Source organism: Pelobates fuscus, chromosome 12, assembly GCF_036172605.1.
Source record: "Pelobates fuscus isolate aPelFus1 chromosome 12, aPelFus1.pri, whole genome shotgun sequence".
NCBI lineage: Eukaryota > Metazoa > Chordata > Amphibia > Anura > Pelobatidae > Pelobates > Pelobates fuscus.
Window position 1 is genome coordinate 127,059,396 of NC_086328.1, and position 24,855 is coordinate 127,084,250.

General features: G+C 42.7%; 1 protein-coding gene across 2 annotated transcripts in view; it reads left to right on the forward strand.

The window, feature by feature from the left end:
• The first annotated feature begins 262 nt into the window (after positions 1–262).
• Positions 263–24,855, forward strand: part of FAR1 (fatty acyl-CoA reductase 1) — a 73,415-nt gene continuing 48,822 nt past the window's right edge. For both annotated transcript variants that reach the window (XM_063438446.1, XM_063438447.1), the window contains exon 1: positions 263–336. The gene's annotated coding sequence lies outside the window, so the exon portion shown is untranslated. The remainder of the gene's footprint in view (positions 337–24,855) is intronic.

The window sequence follows — 24,855 nt, forward strand, 5'->3', positions numbered from 1 at the left end:
TCTGTAGGGAGCGGACATTCCTTCCAATAATAGAGCTGTTAGCGCTGGCCGTTACCCAGAATCCCCCACTCCATCCCCTCAGACTCCCGCCCGGTCCCCGGCTGACGGGTGTGTCGGATGCCTGTCATCCCCCCCTCCTGCGCTCTCTGAGGGGAGAGGGGAGCAGCCAATCAGCTCGGAGAATGACTTGCCTGTTCCGTGACGTGAGAAGCGCGGCAGCCAATGAGCGCGCCGTGCCGGCTGGGGGCGGGGTTATCGGAGCGTGCGGCCTGAGAAGTGCTGTGTGCCAGTCTCTGGGAGCGAAGGAGAACGAGCGGAGCGACGTGCGAGGCTGAGGTGAGGGATAGCATCCAATATGGGGGGCTCTCACTGGGCGAGGCTACGACAAAATGGCGGCGGGGGAGTCTGTGTCCTGGAATGGTGTCTGCTTCCCTCCCCATCCCAGAATCTCATCAGTACCTCGCTGGGGACCACCATCCCCATGATGCTGAGCCAGCCTGACAGAGGGAGCATGATGGGAATTGTAGTCCTCAGCATCTGGTGTGCCAGGGACTATAACCACTGACTGGTCTAAGCCCTATATAGTCCTCATCTTCCTATACTCCTCCTCTAATCTGTCATTATGGCCCCTCCAAATATATATACACCCCCCCCGCCCTCCAAATACCTCCTCTTACACCCCCCGCCCTCCAAATATATTATCTTACACCCCCCCTCTGCCTTGCAAATATATTATCTTACACCCCCCTCTGCTTTATATCATTATCCATGGCCCCTCCACATACCTCATCCTACACCCCCCCTCTGCTCTCCAAATACCTCATCCTACACCCCCCCCTCTGCTCTCCAAATACCTCATCCTACACCCCCCTCTGCTCTCCAAATACCTCATCCTACACCCCCCTCTGCTCTCCAAATACCTCATCCTACACCCCCCCTGCTCTCCAAATACCTCATCCTACACCCCCCTCTGCTCTCAAAATACCTCATCTTACACCCCCCCGCTTTATATCATTATCCATGGCCCCTCCACATACCTCATCTTACACCCCCCTCTGCCCTGCAAATACCTCATCTTACACCCCCCTCTGCCCTGCAAATACCTCATCTGACACCCCCCTCTGCCCTCCAAATACCTCATCTGACACCCCCCTCTGCCCTCCAAATACCTCATCTTACACCCCACTATGCCCTCCAAATACCTCATCTTACACCCCCTGCCCTCCAAATACCTCATCTTACACCCCTCCCCCCTGCCCTCCAAATACCTAATCTTACACCCCCCTCTGCTTTATATCATTATCTATGGCCCCTCCAAATACCTCATCTTACACCCCCCCTGCCCTCCAAATAACTCATCTTACACCCCCCTGCTTTATATCATTAGATGCTCTTCATATCCATCTCTTACCCCTTTTAATGTTATTTTTACCACAATAGCAAATATATTAACCTGACAAACCCCTGCCTTTTATACCTATATTAACAGCTCGTAATCATTAATTCATCATTTCTATAACTATTTAAACTGCAGTCACATCCATTAAACTGCCATTTCCCTATCTGTCTATATGGTTGCCCTCCTTTTAATACCTGCTCCTTCCTGCTGCCCATTGCCAACCCCCCCCCCCCCCATCCCCATCCCCATCCCCCCCATCCCCATCCCCATCCCCCCCCCCCCATCCCCATCCCCATCCCCCCCCTCCATCCCCATCCCCCCCCCCCCCATCCCCATCCCCATCCCCCCCCCCATCCCCATCCCCCCCCCATCCCCATCCCCCCCCCCATCCCCATCCCCATCCCCCCCATCCCCATCCCCATCTTATCTTACCAAATTCATGGCTTGCCTGTTACCTGTCTCTTTATTTTATAGTGTTTTCCTGATTTATAAACTGCCCTCTGTGCTTTTTATCAGTTTGCCTGTAACCCTTCATTTATTGTCAAATAAACTGAATTGTCCTCAGTTTTTTACATTTATTGCTCTACTTTATAAACTGCTGCCTCTTTTGTCTTCTTTTGTCTTCCCAATGCTCATATTTATTGAAGGTCATTCCCCATCAATTTCCATCAGCAACTTGTCTCCCTCACTGTTGTCCTTAAGTTGTCCTTGTTCCCCCAATCTCAGCCCCCCCACCCCAGCCCTCATTATTAACTTGGCCTCCCTACGCTGCCATTAAATGGGCTTTTATTCTGCACGCTGAATAATCCATGTAATTACACTACATGTCAGTCTTGTCGTCTCCTAGAGAGGTATCACGTTCAGTAAATGACAGTTTTAAAATGGCAGCTTGCTCAAGTTAAATAACTGGCATGTTGTAAATGGGTGGGTGGTGTGGTTGCAGGTAAGGTGTTTATCCTTAGGGTGTGTATTGTCGCTCTCAGAGAATGGTGTGGCACACAATACACGCACATGAAGCATTGAGTCATATTTCTTTCCAAGTAACACGATATATTCTGATGTTATACATAGGTGTAAGGACATTGCTTACTGTGATCATGGGTATATATATATTTTATTTTGTTTGTTTTTGAATCATGAATTGGATCTTAATATAGAGAAGAATACCTATCACAGTTTGTTTGCTCCTAATTGACATTTTCTCATTCTTTGATTACCTGGTAACGTTACACTGAACAGAAGTCATTGTTTACAGGGCGTGTGTGAGTGTAGCTTTCTGTTCCTACTATTTCTGCACAACTCTGATTTAATAACCTCAAACATTATATTTTTAAGCAGATAAGCCCTGTGATATCGGGAGTTATTTGGCTGGATGATTATATGATAATAGGCAGTTTAACACATTTAACTGTTGAGGTGATTTTTTTAGAGTAAATGCATGTAAGAATGGGCTTTTTAATAAAAAAATAAAATAGTATATATTTTTTTTTTATTACGGCTTATTGTATGGGATAGCTCCAGCTGCTGTATCAGTCCCAGGTATTGGTATCTACCAATTAGGTCAACTCATCCTTTTATCTGTCTAAGGCCTGTGAATTGTACATTATTTAGTTGGACAAGAATTTCTGGTCCCCCAGATGTCCTTGGTAACCAGCAAAAAAACTAAGTGTACCTTCTCTGTGGAATAATTGTATGTTAATGATCTGAAATCTATGAATATGTTGACTTATTAGCGTGTATTGTTGGTCACTATTGATTTAGAGGTAAGTTTTAGGAAAAGGAAGTTCCTGTAAAAATAATGACTTTAAGAAATGCTGCTTTCTTCGTTTAATATTTATTTCAATACAGTTGTGTGTTGACTATTTACCTATGACCTCTCATACCCTGATTGGTTTTTTTTTTTTTAATTTTATTTATTCTTTATTATGCGGCTTTTTGCCTTTTACTTTCTGTACATTATAGGCCAATAGGTTTATTTACCCAACCATAAACTTTCTTGAATTGATGCCTAAATATGCCAAAATGTTAGGCAAGCTTGGAGTATAGTCTCTTTAGAATATTTTAATTTTAACACTTAGAACCGTGTTGTGAATTTTTTTTTTTTTTTAGTTCACGGTTTAGTGAATAAATCCATAAGTGAGTTGTTGGTGGTGACTTGCAAGATGCACTGTGAAAATATTTCCCATTTAGTCTGTATTAAAATTAAAGGGGTGTTACTTTAAGTTTGTCACGGTCTCCAAAATGGCACTTACCTGTTATGTATCATGCTTTTTCAAGGGCATTATCAAAGGTAAGGATTAAGACCAGCAACTATATTCTTCCAGTTTTATCAGCTGAGACATCACCACTTCCAACTCAATTGTTATTAAAATCTTATGGTGACAAGAGATTATATTGTATGTATTATAATTTGTTGTGGGTTAATAATTCTAAACGTTGTGTTGCATTCGTATGTTGATGGTGCAAATTAGGAATGTACTCATTTTTGCATATCTGACCTGCATCATCGTGTATGTACACTGTTTGATCTGTTCATGCTTTTACTGTGTGTATGAATGTATGGGATGTGTGTGTGTGTGTGTGTGTGTATATATATATATATATATATATATATATATATACATACACTGAACAAAATTATAAACTCAACACTTTTTTTTTTGCCTTCATTTTTCATGAGCTGAAATCAAAGATCTAAGACTTTTTTTTTTTCCTTTGTACTCAAAATGCCTATTTCTCTCAAATATTGTTCATAAATCTTCACCTCACAGGTGTGGCATATCAAGATGCTGATTAGACAACATGATTATTGCACAGGTGTGCATTAGGCTAGCCACAATAAAAGGCCACTCTAAAATGTGCAGTTTTACTGTAGTGGGGATCTGGAGGGGGTCTGAAAACCAGTCCGTATCTGGTCTGACCACCATTTGCCTCACACAGTGCAACTTCGCATAGAGTTGATAATTTTGTTAATTGTGGCCTATGGAATGTTGGTCCACTCCTCTTCAATGGCTGTACGAAGTTGCTGGATATTGGCAGGACCTGGAACATGCATGCGCATTAGAGCTCCCCATTGAAAAGCATTGAGCGTGAGGACGTCCAGCGACGCTCCAGCACAGGTTTCCTGTGCTAGGGACACGGAAGTGCCCTCTAGTGGCTGTCTAGTAGACGGCCACTAGAGGTGGAGTTAACACTGCAAGGTAATTATTGCAGTTTATAAAAAACTGCAATAATTACACTTGCAGGGTTAAGAGTAGTGGGAGTTGGCACCCAGACCACTCCAATGCGCAGAAGTGGTCTGGGTGCCTGGAGTGTCGCTTTAAGGTTGGCAAATTACATGCCAATTCCTCCCACAACCCACTATGGTATACATTTCCAGCAGTAATTTGGACAAGCCTGTTTATATGTGAGTTAAACTCCACTGTTAAAGGGACAGACTAAGCACAAAAATAATTTCATCTTGAAGTAATTTTGGGGCATAGATCCTACCCCTGTAGTCTTGCAAATAAGATCTGCACTGTTACTGAGGAGAGCCCTGACTTGCTCTATCTTCCCAAAGCGGCTGTAGCTTCAATGGTTTTCAGACATGCCATCCAGTCTGTTCTCAAATCTGATTGGGAAGGAGATATTTTTTTGTTTCTCCCGATTCAGGTAGTTTCTCTCCACAGCTGCTAGGTACCTTCTAAGACTACTGCCTACTTTATTTCAGGAGGAGAGGAGTAGAAACTGGGGGTGCTCTCGAAAACACAAGCGGCCGGTATAGTTATTTCCCCCGTATTGTTGGTTCGCAGCTGTCATATTGGAGTGTTAGGTCAGACTGTGAGCTCCAGTCTGTGCCATGTATACTACTACCCTGTTGCTTCTCTTGCCAATTAGTGAAGTTAAACTATCCTTTAGCTTATCACTGCTCCTGTTTTTTTTTTTATTTATTGTTACCTTGTTTACTGTTCTATTATACATGCAGTGTAAATCACATTGTAGCAACATCAAGATTTTCTACATTGCTATTGGTTCTGTACTGGATTGGCGTACGTTGGATGCTGGGTGAACATCCAAATTTACTCATTTGATTGGCAGATCATGATCGTAGCTTTTTCTCTTTCAAATGGATAAAACTAATCTTGTTGGCTTTTTGATGTAGGATCAGGCTGCACCGAGGAGTCTCTCTGTGTGGAATTGGCTAAAAAAAAAAAAAAAAAAAAAAAATAAGGAATAAAAATGTAAGTTGGATAGAGATTTAAAAATAAAGTTTGCTTTGTTGTAGGAGTGAAAAATACTCAATGTTGAAACACAAACCTTCTCCTGCAACTGTCATGGCTCCCTGTCAGTCATTGTTTAAAGTTCTGTCCTTTGCATCTGGTAATCCACGTAGAGAAAGCCTACAGAGAAAAGGAGACCTGTTAAACTGTTTCTCCTCCTCAGTTGCAATGTGTGCCGTGCCTGGTCTGAACTAAATTTTGATGTAATTTTCTAAAATCTATAACTACAGATGTAGATAATAATGCAACATCACGCGAAGAAAGAAAACCTAATGACAAGTTATAGGTGATTTTCAGTGTTTTATCTCGTGGTGTAAGGGACTGTTTTCCTTTAATACGATTTATGTTGGTTATGTTTATGTCTACTTTAAGTGGACTCTGTAGTCCAGGTATTTTGATTAGGATAGAATTTTTAATGTCTTTTTGGCAGTAACTCTGGCAACGATTAATTCCAAGTTGTGATTGTGCTCTACCATCATGCTCTTGTCTATGCTGGAGATATAGCATTAATTTAATTCTTGCTGACTTTTGCATGTTTTTGTTTCTCTATCTGTCTGCCTGATGTGCAGAACGCAGATTGAAGTTCTGTTGGCAATCAGAATTGGTCATGGGGTGGGCGGTGGTGAGCAATTCCTTGCTGCACAGCAAAAAAAAAATATATGCATTGAAGGGGTACTACAGGCACCCACAATTTAGCTGCAGAAGTAATATCTTAATAGCTTAACAGTGAACAGCAGATTGCTCTGTCTAGTAGGCAAGAAACAGAAATAACTTGCTTGCTCTAAGTAAAGGGTAATATTTATTTAGAAAAAACAAAACATTTGTTGCTGGAGTGAGCGGTGGGGAGGCTACACCCTGCTGGGATGCATTTCTTGGTGTGAATAAAGGGAGTATACAGACTTTAAAAATAAAAAGTATACACACTGTCAAGGTCACGGACGCAGGACATTCTTTCAGGCAGGTTGAATCAGTAACCTATGGTAACTGCCTGAGGGACGAAGAGTGGGGTGGTCACTATATATTAGAAATGCTTAAAGGACCACTATAGTGCCAGGAAAACATACTCGTTTTCCTGGCACTATAGTGCCCTGAGGGTGCCCCCACCCTCAGGGACCCCCTCCCGCCGGGCTGGATGGTGAGGAAGGGGTTAAAACTTACCTTTATTCCAGCGCCGGGCGGGGAGCTCTCCTCCTCTCCGCCTCTGATCCTCCCTTTCGGCTGAGTGCGTGGCAAGAGCTGCCCACGCATTCAGCCGGTCTCATAGGAAAGCATTTACAATGCTTTCCTCTGGACGCTTGCGTGCTTTCACAGTGAGAATCACGCAAGCGCCTCTAGCGGCTGTAAGTGAGACAGCCACTAGAGGATTTGGAGGCTGGATTAACCCTATTATAAACATAGCAGTTTCTCTGAAACTGCTATGTTTATTAAAAAAAAAAAGGGTTAATCCTAGAGGGTCTTGGACAGTTCAGGCATATATGGTGCCACCCCTGATGGTGTGGGGGGCTGGGGGAGTTTCCCTGGACACTTCCACCAAAAAAGCAGGACTCCGGGTGAAGGTATAAAAAAAAGCGGCTTTAATTTTCAATAAAAGTATATAAAATAAATACAAAATAGAGGGACCTCTATTTTGTATTTATTTTATATACTTTTATTGAAAATTAAAGCCGCTTTTTCATACCTTCACCCGGAGTCCTGCTTTTTTGGTGGAAGTGTCCAGGGGAACTCCCCCAGCCCCCCACACCATGAGGGGTGGCACCATATATGCCTGAACTGTCCAAAATCCTGTGAGTGCATTTCATATTGCGCAATGTCATTATTGTAAAACTTAGTTACACTATATTTTCTTTGTATTTATCTTTATTTAGGCTACCAGCCGGTTCCCTCGTTGTGTTTTGTATATATTTGTATTGAAGTTGATTGCTAGCTGGGAGCGATCTGAGGGAGGCTGTATTTCACCTACCACTGATAAGTATCATTGTATATAAGTGTGTATACAAGGTGTATTGCTTTGTCGTATTAATCCTAGAGGGACCTGGCACCCAGACCAAAGGACCTAGTGTGGTCCTTTAAGAGCAGAGGATAGCCCACCGAGTGGATCACTAGGGCCTTTAAGAAAGTAGAACGGTTTTTTTTTTTGGTGTGTTTTTTGTGCAAAATAATAAATATGGCTGTGTTGTCGCCTTGCCTTCCTTGAGAGTTCAATGCTCATATTGAGAGGGTTTTATGTAAAAATAAATTACAGATCGTGCAATATGCAACAAGACAGACATAAAGTATTTTGTGCCATATATCCCACTCACATTTAGAGGAGCCTTTTTCTGTAGGCTCTATTTGCTGAACCAAAATCTCATTTAGAGGCGATGTTACCGCTTGGAATCCCAAGAGAGATCCTTATTATGGTTGAAGTTTCCTGCTTTATTCAGGTAATAGGCATTAAAAGCCAATAACTTTGGTTTGGCATACAATATGCTAAAAAGTATAAATATCAAAAGGGGCTTATCTTCTTCCGAAGCTTAATGAGTTCCGAAAGAAATAGAGCATGTCACTGTAGGTTTATTTCTTATAGCCCTCAGTGGTGAGGCTTTGTCTGGCTCCCTCTAGAACCGCATCAGAAAATCACTTGAGGCCTCTGGGGGAGCTTTAGCCACCTTAACCAGCTGTGAGCAGCACTCCAACCGCATATCTTTAGTCTCTTTGGGAGAAAGGAGGTTAGATGGCATTCTTGAAAAGTAATGTGATGGTTCCTCTGCTACAAAAGTGTCAGGTATGCCCCAAACTCAAATGATTTTTGCTTTAGCTCTGTATTTTAATATAGCTACTCGAGTCACCATTGTTTTATACCCCTCTGTAACTCCCGAAGAGCAGTATAGGTGACTGACTGTGCCACACAAACTTCTCCAAGTTGGTCCTCAATAGCCTCTATACGACCTGTCAGTGTGGCTATTTCCTCCCGGATGACCATCATCTTGCAAATGTCTTGGAATAGGGCTTTGATATCAGCCTTTGTGGAAGGAGCATTGTTCAGATTCTCTGGAGCCTGCTCCTTAATCGGTCCAATTCTCATGTGACACTGAAGCAAGCTGGACACCGTGGGAGTAAAAAATTTTTTAAATAAAAACCTGGGATATTGGCTTTCTAAGCACCTGGAGCTCCGAGAACATGCATCTTGCTCCGTCCACACACTTTTTTTTATTTTTTTTATTTTATTTTTTATAATTCTTTATTTTTGTGTGCAGAGGAAGTACAGTACGGTCCGCAGTGCCACGACAGCAGGGCCAACCAAGATATACATGCAGTAGTACAGTGTCATGTCACATAAAAGCAATGCACATTTTAAATTTTTAAACATAGTAAATTTTAACATTGTAGTAACGTAGCGACCCTGCACAATGCTAGTGAGCAGATAATTTACAAGATAAAACTTGAAGCAGGGGCGATGATTGGTGATTCAAGCTAATGTTTCAAGACGTTGCATTATAGGTTTGCATAAGACCTAGGTTTCATTAGGCAAGTGGATAAATTGCAGTTATACAGGCTTATGCTTATATGGAGCATTAGCTTATCTTAAGGTGAGTAGTGCCCTAACAAGTATGAATAACTAATCTTAGTAATGCACTGGCTTGGGTATATTAAAGATTGCAGATTATGCTAGGCACATCACTTAAACAGTAGTTAACAAAGAGGAAATCATATTTAACGTTTGCAAGGAATAGAACATGGCTTTAGCTGTATTTCAGTCCGAGGGTGAATTTTAAATGCCCTGGAGAGTAGAGGGGAGCAATGTATGAGCTACTTGCACGAGATTACCGGGAAGACCTCATCACTGCATTTGTGCATGCAAGGGCACGTCCTGTCTCTGGTGTGATCCACCCTGTTCAGCCGATGCCGGCCCTGGAGGCTTGATGAGTGGGCCAAGGACAGTAGTAGCGTAGGTGTTGCGGCAAAGGTCCTTGTCCCGTATGACCCTGAGGGGTTCTTCGCCCGTGCCTTTTGCTTGGAGGAGGCTGTGCTACTTTCCGGGCAACCTCACGGCAGTCATCGTGAGTTCTCGGTTGTGGGGTTGCGCTTCGGTGGCCAGAGGTATCCGGTGCAGCTGAGTGGTAAGTGGGCTCTCCCTGGTACGTGTGGGGTCGTTCGTCAGCGCCTGAGAGACCTGTTGCCTCTTCCCGCCTGTTTGTTCCCCGATTCTGGCTGGTGGTCACTCTGGGGGCTCGAGGCAGATATCTGCCTAGGTGGCGCCGGGTAGCTGGGCGAATCCATTCCGCTGCCGCTCTCAGTGCTTGGCGGAGGGATCGGCCCATGTTACTGAGCTTTGTCCTTAGGCTGTTACTTAGCCGGGCAAAGAATTCCAGGGTGTTCCTGGGTGGCTTGGAGAGGGGGCTTTTTGGCGCCAGTGCCGCCATCTTGCCTGGGCCCCTACAGTCCCGGTGAGGTGCAGGTTTGGCCGCTTGATTAGGCTGCTTTGCGGGGGTAATCGTCCCCAGCGAGGACCGGGGTGACCCCCGCCGGTCCATAGGGGGGGGGTAGCAGGGCAGTACTCAGCGCTCGTTTTTCTGCAGGTCTCGTGCTGGGGGGTCGGCCGCCTCCCCCAGGCCTCGGGTCCCGCTTCAGTGTAGGCCGCATGGTCGGTGCAAGTGCCTGTAGCGTGCAGTGGAGCTGGTTGGGCATCCTACTGTTCCTTGTGTGGTCCTGCACAGTTTTTGGGGTAGTGTGTGCCAATATGTTGGTTGGTTCAGTCGTGATTTTTAGTTTTGTGCTTATTGCTGCAGGAGCTCTTCAAGAGCACGTCCGACCATCTTGGCTGTCAGGCCCCGCCCCCCCGTCCACACACTTTTAATGTTTATGCTGATTTTCTACAAGTCTCCCCTCCATACTTCTATATTTTCTTTCCCTCTCCTGGTAATTTTAGTTACTTTTTTGCTTTCTATGGTAAAAAGGAGACTTGAACTGCAGCTTACATAAAACCTTTTTGTGCCCCTAAAGCAATGCTTATTGGGTGTTAGGATTGGCAGTTACTTTCCTGATGGGTGAGTACACACAACTGAATAGGCAAAGCTTGGAGTTTACAGTAAATACAGAAACTTAAAGTGTATCAGTCCTGGTACACAACACATAACATTAAAATGCATCTGTATGTTGTAGAAATGCTACTAAAATATAGATTTGAAGGAAAAAATGGTTACCAAAAAAAAAAGGTATGTTTGTCAACAGCATAGTCCTTTTTATAGTAACAGGTGAGCGCACACTCCGTTAACCTTCTCTGTGTAACATCAGATGTAGTACATATTCTGTAGTTGCTGTGATAACCATTTAGTAAGCTCATCTCCTGCTTGCCAGGGAAGTAAAAGGTGGTTGGTGACATCTGTTGTGGTGATGATCTGTTTAGTGCTAGATAATGTGATGTTAGTATTGCTCCTATTATTCTAGCAACGATATTTTGATTTGTCAACACTTTCTCCTGGTCATAACTTTTTGGTCATGTGATACAGGAAAACCCCGTAATATGTGAATGGAAAATGCCTTGAAACTCTGCTTAATTGTAATTCTAGAACTTGAAAGTTCTATAAGTATTCCTGCGTTTGTGTAAAAGCTGATAATGAAAGTGGTAGAGACATGAGGAAGTGCAGAAAAGTATTTCCTTTAAATGAAAGCTTTGTTCAAATCACACGCACTGAGTAGAACGTTTAGATGTGAGTGAGTTTATCGTGTTCCCTGTCTATCCCATTAAATGTAACTTTCCTTATTCTATACAAATAAAAATGAACCATAACGTTTACATTGCTATATGAACCCTACAAAATGTGCAATTCTGTATAAATGTAAGTTTAATTTGAACCTGTATTGTCTTAAAACAAATAATTTGTATATGTGTGTATATATATATATATATATATATGTATTTATTTTTAAAGGGACACTATAGTCACCAGAACAACTACAGCTTAAAGGAAAACTTGTTTTCCTGGCATTATAGGGTTATTAGGTCCCCTTCTTCCCCCCTTTTTATTTTTTTTATTTTGTCAATCTCTTTTTATTGAAATTTTGTTTTAATCATACCCATGCGGGTCATGAAACACAAGAAACATATAATACACATAGCAGTATGAAGCATATCATGACATAAACATTTGCGCTACTGCACAATCATGTATTTGGGAGAATGGACCTGCAGAGGTACGTTATCCGGCGTGTGTGGACTGCTTCGGGAGAATGGATGATTGGCGATAATGGTCTTAGGGTAACCCCTACGGGTTTTTGAGTTATGGCCTTCTTCTATATGTACCCAGATCCCGGGGCCTGGGGGGGGGGGGGGGGGGGGGGGGGATAGGTAGGTTTGGAGCGGTCGCTCCCTCTTTCAATGGGGGGAATGGGTGGACTAGGTGTGGGTCTGGACCAACTGGTAGTGCGTAGCTGTAGCTGTGTAACATAGTCCATGTTAGGTATAGTCACTGTTGTTCCGGGGGAGATCAGGCCTCAGAAATGGGTCACTGGACGGTGTCCTGGGTGGGTGCGGGGATGCCCAGTGCGTGACAGAATGTCGGGAACTCTGCAAGCGTGGAGAGTTTGTGGACAGTTCCGTGTTGTGTGACCACCAAGAATCTGGGAGACCTCCAGTGGTATTCTATTCCCGCTTCTCTGAGGGTGTTGGTTACTTGCTTCCGCGATCTACGCCATTGTAGCGTTGATCTGGTGAGGTCTTGATAGATGGTGAGCTGTGCGCCTTCAAATGTTAGTGGCGTTTTGCCCCGGAGAGCAGTCATCAGGATTCTCTTGTCTTGGGAGGTAGCACAGTGGACTATCACATCTCGGACCAAGTTTGGAGCTGTTCTGCCTGAGGGTGGAAGACGGTACATCCCGTCTGTGTTAAATTTCTTGGCCTGTGTGGGTGGCAGGATGGCCGCCACTAGACGCCTCAGGTAGTGGGGTAGTTCGTCGGACGAGACGGCGTCTGGCACTCCCCTTATTTTTATGTGGTTGCGTCTTGTTCTGTCGTCGAGGGCGACATAATGGAGGGAGAGGGCTTGTTGTTGGGTCTGAAGGGCCATTACGGTGTCTTGCAGGGTTGTTAGTCCCTGTTTGATGTTAGTGACATCGTCCTCCGTGGTCTGCACCCTGTCTGCAATTGCCTGCACATCAGTTGTAATAGCTGCTATGCTGGTCGCCAGGAGGTTTTTTTATTTCCCCAATTAAATGCTGGAAGTCCCGCTGGGTGACTGGGGCAGACCCATCTGTGGTTCCCCCGGGCGTTTGTGCCTGTTCTGGAGGTTGGGCAGGCGGAATGGGACCCCTTGGTACCTGCACGGTGTCATGATCCGCCGTTCCCGCCATTTTGACTGGCGGGCGGTGTTGCTGCAGCATGGTGCCTATGTCCCTGGACCCCGGTGCCATCTCCAGTGGAGGTTTTTGGGACCACCGGCCCATCTCCGCATGGTGAGGTAAGGGTGCTGTGTGGGGGTCGTCCACTGCAGTCTGTGCCAGTTCGTCCAGGAGTGCCGACCAGTCGTGGGCTGCTCCAGGCTTGTAGGCCGCGGGTCTGTGCTTCCGGCGGTTCACCCGTGCCGGGTAAACGAACGGCATGGGAGGTTGCAGGGGTGAGTCCAGACGGTGCCCCCGGTCAGGAGTGGGTCTATTGGGGGTGTTAATCCCCCCTAGTCAGGCTTTATTGCAGGTTTCAGTCGGGAGCCGTGCTGTGTTGCGACCGCTCCGGCTCGTGGTCAGGCTCCGCCCCCTTTATTTTTTTTATTGTATAGTTGATGTGATAAAAGTCAGAAGATCTATTCATGTCCCGTGGCACTGTCACCATCTGGGAACTTTGCAGAATTTGCAAACACCCCCAACAGGTACTTCCCTGAACCTGTCCCTCTAGGATGCGGCCATCTTTTTTTAGCCTCTCCTCTTCAGAGTAGGGAGTTGATGTATTCACTGCTTCACTGCTGTATTCTCGCGCAAGAGTACGGCATTGAGGTCTGCAGAGGATCCCATAAGATTATGGGAGCCTCCATAGAGCAAATTACTTGCAACTCTCGCTGGGGATTGACACTTTGAGAGCGGTAGCTCCACCCAGTGTTTAGAAGTGTCAGGGACTACTTGCCTCTGTAGGTTTCCTATGCCTATTTTGTCTCCCTATAATCTCTTGACTGGATTGGAATGTCAGTGCTTTATATTCATGTGACACCCTCTCCATGCCAGACCTGTTAGGCAGGCTGAGATGTTGTCATTGGCAGCAGACATAATGGACTGTGCTGGAGACAATATAACAAACTGAGATCTATTGTTTCACTTGATGAAGCTTCAAAGACAGACAACCCTGTCTGGCATTAAAGGGACACTATAGTCACCAGAACAACCACAGCTTATTGCATTTGTTCTGGTGAGTAGAATCATTCCCTGCAGGCTTTTTGCAGTAAACACTGTCTTTTCAGAGAAAATGCAATGTTTACATGACAGCCTAGTAATACCTCCAATGGCCACTCCTCAGATGGCTGCTTCCTGGGTCAGTGCTGCATAGTGAGCAGTACTGCAATTCAGTGTCTCTACCCTCTGCATACAGACACTGAACTTTCCTCTTAGAGATGTATTGATTAATCTCTGAGGAGATGCTGATTGGACAGAGCTGTGTTTGACTTGTGCTGGCTCTGCCCCTGATCTGCCTCCTTGACAGTCTCAGCCAATCCCATGGGGAAGCATTGTGATTGGTTCAGACCACAACTTCTGATGATGTCAGCAGGTAGGGGCAGGTCTGAAGCAGACAGGGGCAGAACCTGCAGCTGCAGACTACAATACAAGTAAGATTTTACTATATTTAGGAGGACCGCATGCCAAGATAGTGATTTCAACATGTTTGTGTTCCTAACCCTATAGTGCTCATTTTAAAGTTCTCTTTTTGTCCTTGAATGTTTCAATTGTCAAGATCCCTGATCACAACAAAATTATTGGTTTTGAAACCTTAAATACAAAGCCTTTAATATTGAGCTGGCTGTTTGTAATGTAGTTCACATTTTATGCCATGTAAAAGAAATGATATCGTCAATATGTCATCATAATATTTTCAAATACACACAAGCTCACTGATCTTAAGGGAACATTATAGTGTTAGGAATACATGTTTGCATTCCTAACTAGTGCTGACCTTTTCTCCATCACGGATCCAGTCTCGCCACAGCTGGCCCGCATTTGTGGCTGAGCTCATCCATTTTGATAATCTCAGCCAAGCCAATGCTATCCCATATGAAAGCATTGGTAGGCTATTGCGCATGCATGGGAAAATGCTACAGTGTGTCAATAGGCATCTCCTCAGATAGATGCATTGGATCAGTGCATCTCTGAGGAATGTTCAGTGTTTCCATGCAGAGTGTGGAGACGCTATACGCAAGTACTGCACACTGTGTAGACTGAACTAGAAGGCACATCTAGTGGCTGTCTTACTGCACCTAAAGGTATTACAAGGCAGTAATACAAACATTTTTTTTTTTTTTCTGAAAAGGCAGCGTTTATAGTGCCAAGACTGTCGGGACAGGCTACAGACACCAGAACCGCTACAGTGTCCCTTAAATTTGTCATTCTAAATGGTCTCAAGCTAGCAAGGCTTCTCCACGAACCACCCCAAATGTAATAAAACTGATACAGAATGAGAGTAAACTGAATCTTCAGACATTGTAAACCTACAAAGGACTGCCACAATAACTTAGCATGTCAAAAATGCTGATATGTAAGAAACATTTTATAGATCACCTTTTCTGTGAAATGAGTGCCCATCAAAAAAAGCCAGATACACATAAAAACTATTGGATTAGAGAAGCATGCGTTTGAGCATTTTACTGATGTAATGTCTTTCCTCTCAGTAATTTACAGTAAACACGATCTATTCTGAGAAAAGGGAGTGTGTACATTACTTTGCAGGGGCACCTCTAGTGGCTTTTTACTCAGACAGCTTCCTGGTGCAGTCCTGCATTCTTTGCAAGACAGACGTTCAGCGTTTTCATGCCCTACATGTGGGATATGAGGTGAGCAAAACGGCTTTAACTACTATTTTGGGGGGGATAAGCTAAACCAAATAATCTTAACTGTTTCTCCAGACATCTCAATGTAAGAAATTCAACTTTGTATTTCTAACATCAGAGTGTTCCTTTAAGATTCTGTTAAAAGTGAAAGGATTAATGACTCATTTTGGTTTTAATCCCAGGTTAGGTTTCCTTTCCAGGAATTGAAGAAGCAGATATATCTTGTTTTGCCACTTCTAAATCTTAATGAGACACTCAGGGCAACTAAGCAAGTTAAATTGAAATTAAAGCTAATAAGCTCAAAATAACTGTGGCTAGATTATTTTCTTTAAGTTCTGTGTAGTTTTCCTGCAGTGCTGTAAAACGTTCTGTTTTCAGCAGTGTAACCCAGCTTCCTTAGCCACCCCCTTTTAAATTTCAATATGTTCCTGATTCCCAGTCTCGGAAAGAGACATACCTTTTTCAGCCAATGCAAAGTCATATCTTCTGTAGCACAAATTGCACTGCAGAGACAAGGAAATTTGCTTTTCTCCTTCTCTCACTCCCTGTAATGCATGTAATAAATTCTCCAGTCCCTGTCAGCTAACCTACATACCTATTGTTAAACCTCCCCTTCCCTGCCAGTCCCTGTTAATCAACAGTGTGTGGTGTGATTTGTAAGTTCTAGTGTCTAAACGATGAGGACTCAGTACGCTTGGATAGGCATTGTGGGCATGTGTTGAGCTCAGTGAAGCTCAGGCACGCCCAGTAAGGCTGGTCATCACTGATAGTCATAGAGAATCACTGGAGCATGGCCATTGGTGGGCAGTCCAGCTGAAATACAGGAAGTAGGGAGAAAGCAAAGGGGGCCAATAACATGCAATCAGAGGAGGAGTAGATAATTAGATCAAAGTAAACATTAAAAAGGGTACTTTGTGTTCAAATATCTTTATCGAAGAGTTTTCAAATAACAATGTATACATTTATACAATAATAATATTATTACAGAAAATAACATAATAAAACAGTGGATAAACTCTATAAATACAACCATCCAGTGGTATACGAGTAATAACTTATCAGTGTATGTATACACTATATTATATACAATAGATTAGCAATCCTCATCCAGTCAGGAACCAACTACGAAATAAGATTATAATTGATTTGGATGTTTTCTTCCCATAAAAGCCACTCTTGTTTCAAAATCTCAGTTTTCGGTGTTGGTAAGCGGAAAACTGGTTCGCAACGTCCATTTTCAAATATGTATTGTATGACCACATTTATGTGGTGTTAATAGCTTTCCAGTGTTGGGTAATAAGCGTCAATTGCGGAAATTAGAATATGGCCTGGTATTATTTTATTTTAATTTAGTAAATGTATGGCAATTTGCTTGAAGAGACAAAGCCGTGGTGTCAAATTATCAATTTAATTCAGTTTTAATTAATTTATTTATCGAATTCCAAAAAGGTCTAATTTTAGGGCACAACCACATCATATAACACAAAGATCCTCTTTCTCCACACCCCCTCCAGCATGTATTTGCATGTAAAAAAAAACAAAACAGGTACTCCATTTTTACTTCTAAATGTTAATTTAAGGGGGGGGGGGAGAGCATTTAGTGACACTAGGTTTATTGTTGGGGGGGAACACATATGGTTTTGTCATGTTTTTCACAGTTGCAGTTATGCCCTTATCATTTTTTTTAATTTTTTTTTTTTATATTCTTTATTTTGGTAGTGCATAAGCTGATAACATGTTGTTGCAAGGTACCCCAAAGGCATTCCTCCAACGCTTAAAAGACATTTGAAACATTTGAAATTAGCTTGGGTAATATGATTAACTAGAAGAAAATAAAATAGTTTAAATAGATTAAACAATGCTTAACGTTGTTTACAGTGGCCTTTGTGTTATACATATTGATGAGCACATACAGTTTAAGCTTTGCCAAGGTATTTTGTATTAAACATGCTTAAGTTGATCTAGCCAGTGGTTGTGTCAACAATGGTAGAAAAGCATATTATATACACACTGACTGAGATATAGCAGGGTAGATTAAAGTAGATTATGAGCGACAATCAAAATGTGGGACTATAAGCTTAGGATATCCACTAGGTAGCATCTATATATGTTTGGTTTGCAGCAAGCCGTTGTTAATAACCAGTAGTCCGCAGGTAAGATTTAAGAGTACCTAGCCGATGCCCAAAGGTAGAGAGACCCAGCTTTCCCTGCAATTAGTCCCTTCGATTAGGCATATGGGACGGGGACTGTGTGTAAGCTGCTGCAGAAGCCTCCAAGGCTGCATTGCCTTATCTGTCCCTGATGGGCCTGGGTAGGCGCCCACCTGTGTTGTAGCCCGCTTCATCCTTTGAGGTCGCGATCCCCCTCCATGCTGCTTTGCCTCTCTTTGTGGCAAGGGATAGCCGGTGTGCTTGCTGCGGCATCGCCGCCAGCGGCGGTGGGTTCTCATCCTGCGCAGTAGTTGTCGGTCTGGTAGCTTGGGGGCTATGGCCCTGTACGACACAGGGTGCCCCATTGCTCCATTCCCATCTCCTTGCCAGTGTCCCGCCCGCCTGTGCTGTGGTACCTTACTCTTTTCCCCGGGGGGTGTCGCAGCTCACTCGGTCCAGACAGGGTGTGCTGTGCTTCCTGAGGTACGTGCAGCTGCTCATTTAGGGCATGCCAGAATCGGGTGAAAGCGGCTTCTATGCGTCGCACGTCCTCACTGTGGGATTCCGCTTCGGGCATGCAGTATGGCTCACTCGGTGTGCATGTCGCCGCCATTTTGGGTGCGCCATGTGCTCGGCTACCTTTGTGCTGTGATGTAGTTGGCTCTGTGATCCGCCCGTGACTGCCACTCCTGTTGCTTGTTGCGGACCTAGATAACCCCCGTCGGTCTGGGGCCAGGCAGTGCAGGGAGTGGCCGAATCCCCGCTGTTCGACCTCCGACAGGCCTCAGGGTGCGTGGTCGGGTCCCCGGGGGGTTACAGGCTTGGTTTTGGTGTTGGATGATTCCCCCGGGTGTCCCTGTCACTATAGCTGCCCTCCAGTAGGCGATTGTGACGTTTTTCGGGGAATTTCCCCCAGAAAGTGTTGAGTATAGCGGGAGCTGAGGTTCAGCACAACCGCTCAGTCTGGATGCCAGGCTCCGCCCCCCATGCCCTTCTCTTTTAACTTTCTTCATAGAGATGCAGTGATTCAGTGCATCTCTGAGGAGATGCTGATTGGTCAGGGCTGTGTTTGACTTGTGGTAGCTCTGCCCTTGATCTGTCTCCTTGACAGTTTTAGCCAATCCAGTGCTTTCCTATGTGAAAGCATTGTGATTGCTGAGAGAATCACTTCTGATGTCAGCAAAGCAGGCAGATCAGGGGTAGAGCCAGCAGCAGCAGACTGGAGTAAAGGTAAGATTTTGCTATATTTAGGAGGCGGGCCAAGGGGGCTAGATGGTGATTTTTACCACTATAGGGTCAGGAATACATGTTTGTGTTCCTGACCCTATAGTGTTCCTTTTATATTATTCTGATGTTTTACCTTATGTAGGGCACTCTGAACAGACATTCACTCTCATTTTTATTGTTTTGTTTAGAAAAAGGTTTAAAAAAATGTTTTTTTTTTGTTTTTTTTTACACTGAGATTACCTGGCTATTTTAATTTTTTATTTTTGCTACCTCGACTAATTTCTCTGCATCAGCTGACAGCTCCCAGCCTTTCACAGCCACACATCAGTGTTACGCATTGATAATTATAAGTTATAAAGTACCAATAATAATAACTTAATTTTAGTTATACCTTGAGCAGGGGCTGGGATGCATGAACTTTCGTTCAGTGTTAGACTGTTGAAAAAGGGGGCAACACTAAACTGTGAGCACAGTGGGGACCTGCAGGCACCATAACCACTTCAGTGGCTTGGAATTTCTCCCAGAGCTGGAGAGGGGAGATTGACTTGAATGGTGTGGTTGTGCTATTTACTCGTTAGATTTGCAAGGAAAAGGTGATAGTAAAAAAATAAATAAAAATACTTTTGCTTTGTCAGAAGTAGGAGCAATCATTTTTTCTGTAACTGTTTTGCATTTGTGCAAGGAAGGAAACTGTGACAAGGGGATGTCTGTAGCTACATCACAATTTATGCAATAAACGTAGTTCGATGCGTTTTTTTTTTTTTAAACAGTGTTTTATTGTTTTAACCAGTGCTCTGGAATTTGTCATCTTTTTTTGTTTAAGGAGTCACTTAGGGTGCAATCATAGCCTGTGTTTGTAAAAGTAGGTCCTCTGTTCTGCTTTCTCTGCTTTTTGTTGCATATAGGTACAGTGGTTTACTAAAATCCCCCCTCCCCCCCAGCATCCCATAAGGTAAGTGTGCTTCCTTCTACACTTGCAAGTGCTTATAAGAAAAGTACGTTCATATACCTACTACCTATTACATTCTCAGTATTTTCTGTGGTTTTCTTTCTCTTGCTTAATTCGTGAAAAACATGAATGAATCTGTTCAGTAATGTTGGTCTATTGTGGGATTTGTGGCAGTAGTTCAAGATCTGGTTAAATTGTGACTAAAATATTGTTTTGGAGGGTGGTTGCAAATTGTAAAGCATTTAAATAGGTCAGTGTCCAGGAAAATGTGAAGAGAATTTGCAGAAGTATGCAGATCACCACCAGGCAAAGCTTGTTTGTTTTACAAGTTGTCTTAAGTTTCGTATAACCGTTTTCTGACATTTAATACATAACTTTAAAGTGCACTTCACTTAAAATAATGCTGTGTATAAATCTATTGTGCAATGCTTGGGTTGCTGCCCAAAACCACGATCAATTGGACTTGTAACATTATGCAAACGGTGTGCCTTGTAAGCTTCTATTTGTAATGAATAGTCTCCAAATTATTTGTCTTCCTGTACAGTTAGTTGCGGTTAGTGTTGTTTGGCTGCCTTGCTTTTTGTTTGATTTGAAAAGCAAATCTAAATCTTCTTTGGCTCGTAGCCACGTGTATGTGTTGTGTATTTATTTCTTTCCCTTAAATACAAGTTGTCACATTATGTATTTATGTAGTTTATATACTTGGGTGTTAGAGAGGCTGTGGTTATGGTACTTGCAAAATGCAAGGACTGTCCCTTGGTTTTTGTGTCAAACCCGTTTTTAGCTGTTTGACAGAAACTGGGAATTCCTGAGGACCCAGTGACCAAGCCCCTCACTCTCCTTATAGCCAATTCAATTAGCAATGTCCGTTGTTATCATTGGCAGCGCAGACTATAATGGCTACGGTGCATGGAGTTGGGTTGTGGACTTCTGTCTTAATTATAATTTTTCAAACGTATAGAACATTAGCATACATGCATCTTGTATAAAAATATATATATATATTTTTTTCTCCTCCAATGTCTGTGGAATGAATGCTTTTTTTTTTTTTTTTTCATACTTCTGCTTTAAATTCTGCTTTTAAGTGTGAAACTTGGTGGAAATGTATATATATATAAAAAAAAAAATTCCACCTACAGACAGCCTGTTTCAAACTCATTATCACATAAGAGTGCCATTGGAAATATATTGGCTTGTGCTAGTCAGTCTGTTCACAGGCAATTTGCCATACCGTTAATGATGCTTATGATGGGGGTAAAAAGTAATATAACCCATGAATGAAAACAAAATGTAATATATTCTAATGAAAAGTCCATAGTATTTTCTTTGCTCAGTCAATAGCACTGGATTTTATGATTCTGTGTTCGACTGATTTTTAGATTTGGTGTCGCGTGCTAGAGACATCCCCACCTTTGCCTAGGGACAGGTGAATATTGGGTGTATCTTGCCATTGCTAACCTCCCCGTGGCTGAGAAAATACTGGAATGTGCTCAACAATGGCCTTAGGAATGTAATGAAATTGTTAGTTTCAAAGAAAATGGAATCTTGTTCTACAGGCTTTCTGTTAGTGAAGGTTAACTGCTGCTTCTGTAGCAATACACCGTGTGTGTGTGTGTGTGTGTTTTTCTAATACAAGGGGCAAAGAAACATGGGATTACCATTAGGTATTATGTTCTGTCTGCATAGACAAGGTGAGAATGGATTGACAGGTTTATTCACCACCCCCCCCTTCCCCATCCCTGAAATAAAATATATATTTATATTTTACTCTGCAAATGTAAAGGAAGGAACAAATAAGAGACGTTTTAGCATTGGAGTGAGATGAGAGCAGGTGAGTGCAAATAGGTGAGAGTGTGGTAAGGAAAGGGGGAAATGGAAGAGGACAGGAGTAAAAGGTTTGTTTGCATAGTGGTTACATTTGTTTTCTTTTATACTTGAGTTGTTGGCGTATATTATATAGGGATGCACTGAAATTTCGGCTGCCGGAATTTTCGGCTGAAAATGGGCCTATCCCGTTTTGGCTGAAAACGGGTCAAATTTGCCCCTCCCCCCCAAAAACATGACATGCTTGCATTAACAAATTAGATGATTAAATATCACAATGAAAGATAGTAATGATATGGGGGGGATGAGGGAGGAGGGAACACTATGGGACAGGGGAGGGGGAGAAACAGGGAACACTATGGGACAGGGGAGGGGGAGAAACAGGGAACACTATGGGACAGGGGAGGGGGAGAAAGCAGAGCAGACCACTAAAAGAGACAACGTTTTTCATATTCAATTCATTAAAAAGTCTAATATTAATAACATTTTAGGAAAGAAACTTTTTAAAAATAATTTGTGGGAAAAGTAATTTTCGGCCAAGGGCATCCTGAATTTTCGGTTTCAGCCCAGAATTTTCATTTCGGTGCATCCCTAATATATTGTGCTACATAAATTTTTTTTTTATTTTTTTTTTTAAATGGTTGACCATTACATTTTTACAATTGTTACATTTTTACACTGTCCGTATCCTCTTTGATTTAAGGTTGGATACAAAATCACAGCAGACAATACTGAATACAGCCACAGAGGATACAGGCTATTTTTTCAACCATCACTATTCCCCAAACAACGTGGAGATATCCTTAACAAATATTGATTTTGGACATATTTCTACTAAATATTGACTTTGGGACGTTCAATTTATAGTAATTATTATTATATTGAGAGAACATAAAATTTGTCCCTACATTTGTATAATAAAGGACTATCTGCTAAGTGCCGACACTAATGTTATTTTTTTTATTTATTGACAATTGCCATTTGGAACTTTAAAATAAAAATGTGCAAGGCCTCTCATTAAAAGGTCACTCAGAAAGCTGAAAAGCTTTGTGTGAAGAGTGTGTCCTATTTATTTTCATTTTGCAAGAAGTGCAATTCCAATAGAAATTTACACTTTAATAAATTAGACTGGTTACACCCCTTGGCTTTCAAGCCGAAAACAGGTAATGTTACTTCCTGGTTTTGTTGGTTCAATGCAGCTGACCTTTAAGAGGCAGCGATTTCCCAGAGCAGCTGACTTACAAAGACTTCTCATTGAGCTGCATTGGGAAGTCTGCGATTGGACAATTACAGAAAGTCTTTGAGTTTTATTTTTATCTTCCCAAAGATAAAAGCTCAATGGGCGCAAATACCTGTGGTTAGTTTCTTTTCTTTTCTTTCTATTCGGTGTAGTTTTCCTGCAGCGTTATAACATTTTCTGTTTTAAGTTCGTCAGTGTAATCCTGCCTCTTCAGCTACCCCCTCTCCAATTTCAACATGTTCCTGATTCCCAGTCTCTGAAAGAAATGTACCCTTTTCAGCCAATGAAAATAGTTATGTCTTCTGAATGGTCACAGCAAAAATTGCTCTGCAAAGACAAGGATAGAGCCTATTTGTGCTCCTCGTTTCCCCTGTAATAAATTCTCCTCCAGTCTCGGTCAACTCCCTACCCACTGTTAACCCCTTCCCTGCCATTCACGGTCAGCCAACGTTACTACCCACGGTTAACGCTTCCCTGTCATTCAACCACTGTTAACCCCTTTCCCTGCAAGCCCCTTTTATTAAATCTTGTTAGGTAGATAGAGATATAGCGAGAGATAACACAAAGCTCTGCAGGTATTTGAGTTTGTCTCTTTATATTTATTTTTATAAGCAACATATAACACTATATGATTTCTAATGTTTTGAGGAAAAGTGTGTGACGTGGTATGTAAGTTATAGTGTCTGAATGCTGTATTTGTAGTGTAAATTAGGTTGAGTACTGTCAGGATTACTGTTTGATCCAGCACGTAGAACTGTATAGCACGGATGACAAATAAGTAACTTATTACCGGTCCTTAGAATGGCCGGATTTAACGTACATAGAATAGTCAAAAATACTAGCCGAGGTCAGGGAACACAGAAAGGGACGCAGCGATGAGGAAAGCCAGGAGTCAGGATACCAGAATATAGAGACGTCAAATAAACAAAGCCAAAGTCAAAAAACAGGTAGAAAACCAATAACAGGAACGCGCTCTCGGACAACCACAAGGGAAACCACGACAGGGCACTGAGCAGGATGAGAACGGGGCCTAAATACCCCTCCTTTAGTTCTGATAGGCTGTAACCGGCCTTTGACCCCAAAGTCAGTTACCAGGTTTCATTTGCATAATTGCTGCTCAGCATTAACCCTTCTGTGGATTAGGTTGCTGCTCGGCACAACTTTTCCTGTGTGGACAGTAAATGTAATTAACCACATTTCTATAAGCGGATGAATGCGTGACAAGTACTTCTTGGGAAGCCATTGTAGACATGTGTCATTACTAATTCTCCTAGACCTAGAAAATCACTGGAGCGTGGCCATTGGTGAACAGTCCAGCTGAAATGCAAGAAGAAAGCAAAGGGGGGAATAACATGTCATTAGAGGAGGAGCAGAGAATTAGATCAATGTAAAGATTATAAGAGGTTCTTCTAGAGCTCATTTTAACACTTTTTTTTTTTTTGCGGGGGGTGGGGGGGAGGAACATTTAGTGACAGTAGGTATACTGGGGAGAGACAAGGATATGCATTTGTTTTTATTTATTTTTTTTTAAACCTATACAGTTCCTTTTAACTTTTTTTTCCGTTTATTAAAATCTTCGACATAAGATTTATAAACCTCTGCTATACCTCCATGTCCAGAACATGGTTATTTACCTATCATCGCACACTTGGGCATCTGCTTAGAAATGCCTCACTTGCACTGTGCAGGTTCAATTAATGGTATGTTCAGGTTGTACCAGGACAACCAAGCATACACCGTAAGAATAAAAATTGGGACACTATAGTCACCAGAACAACTACAGCTTATTGCATTTGTTCTGGTGAG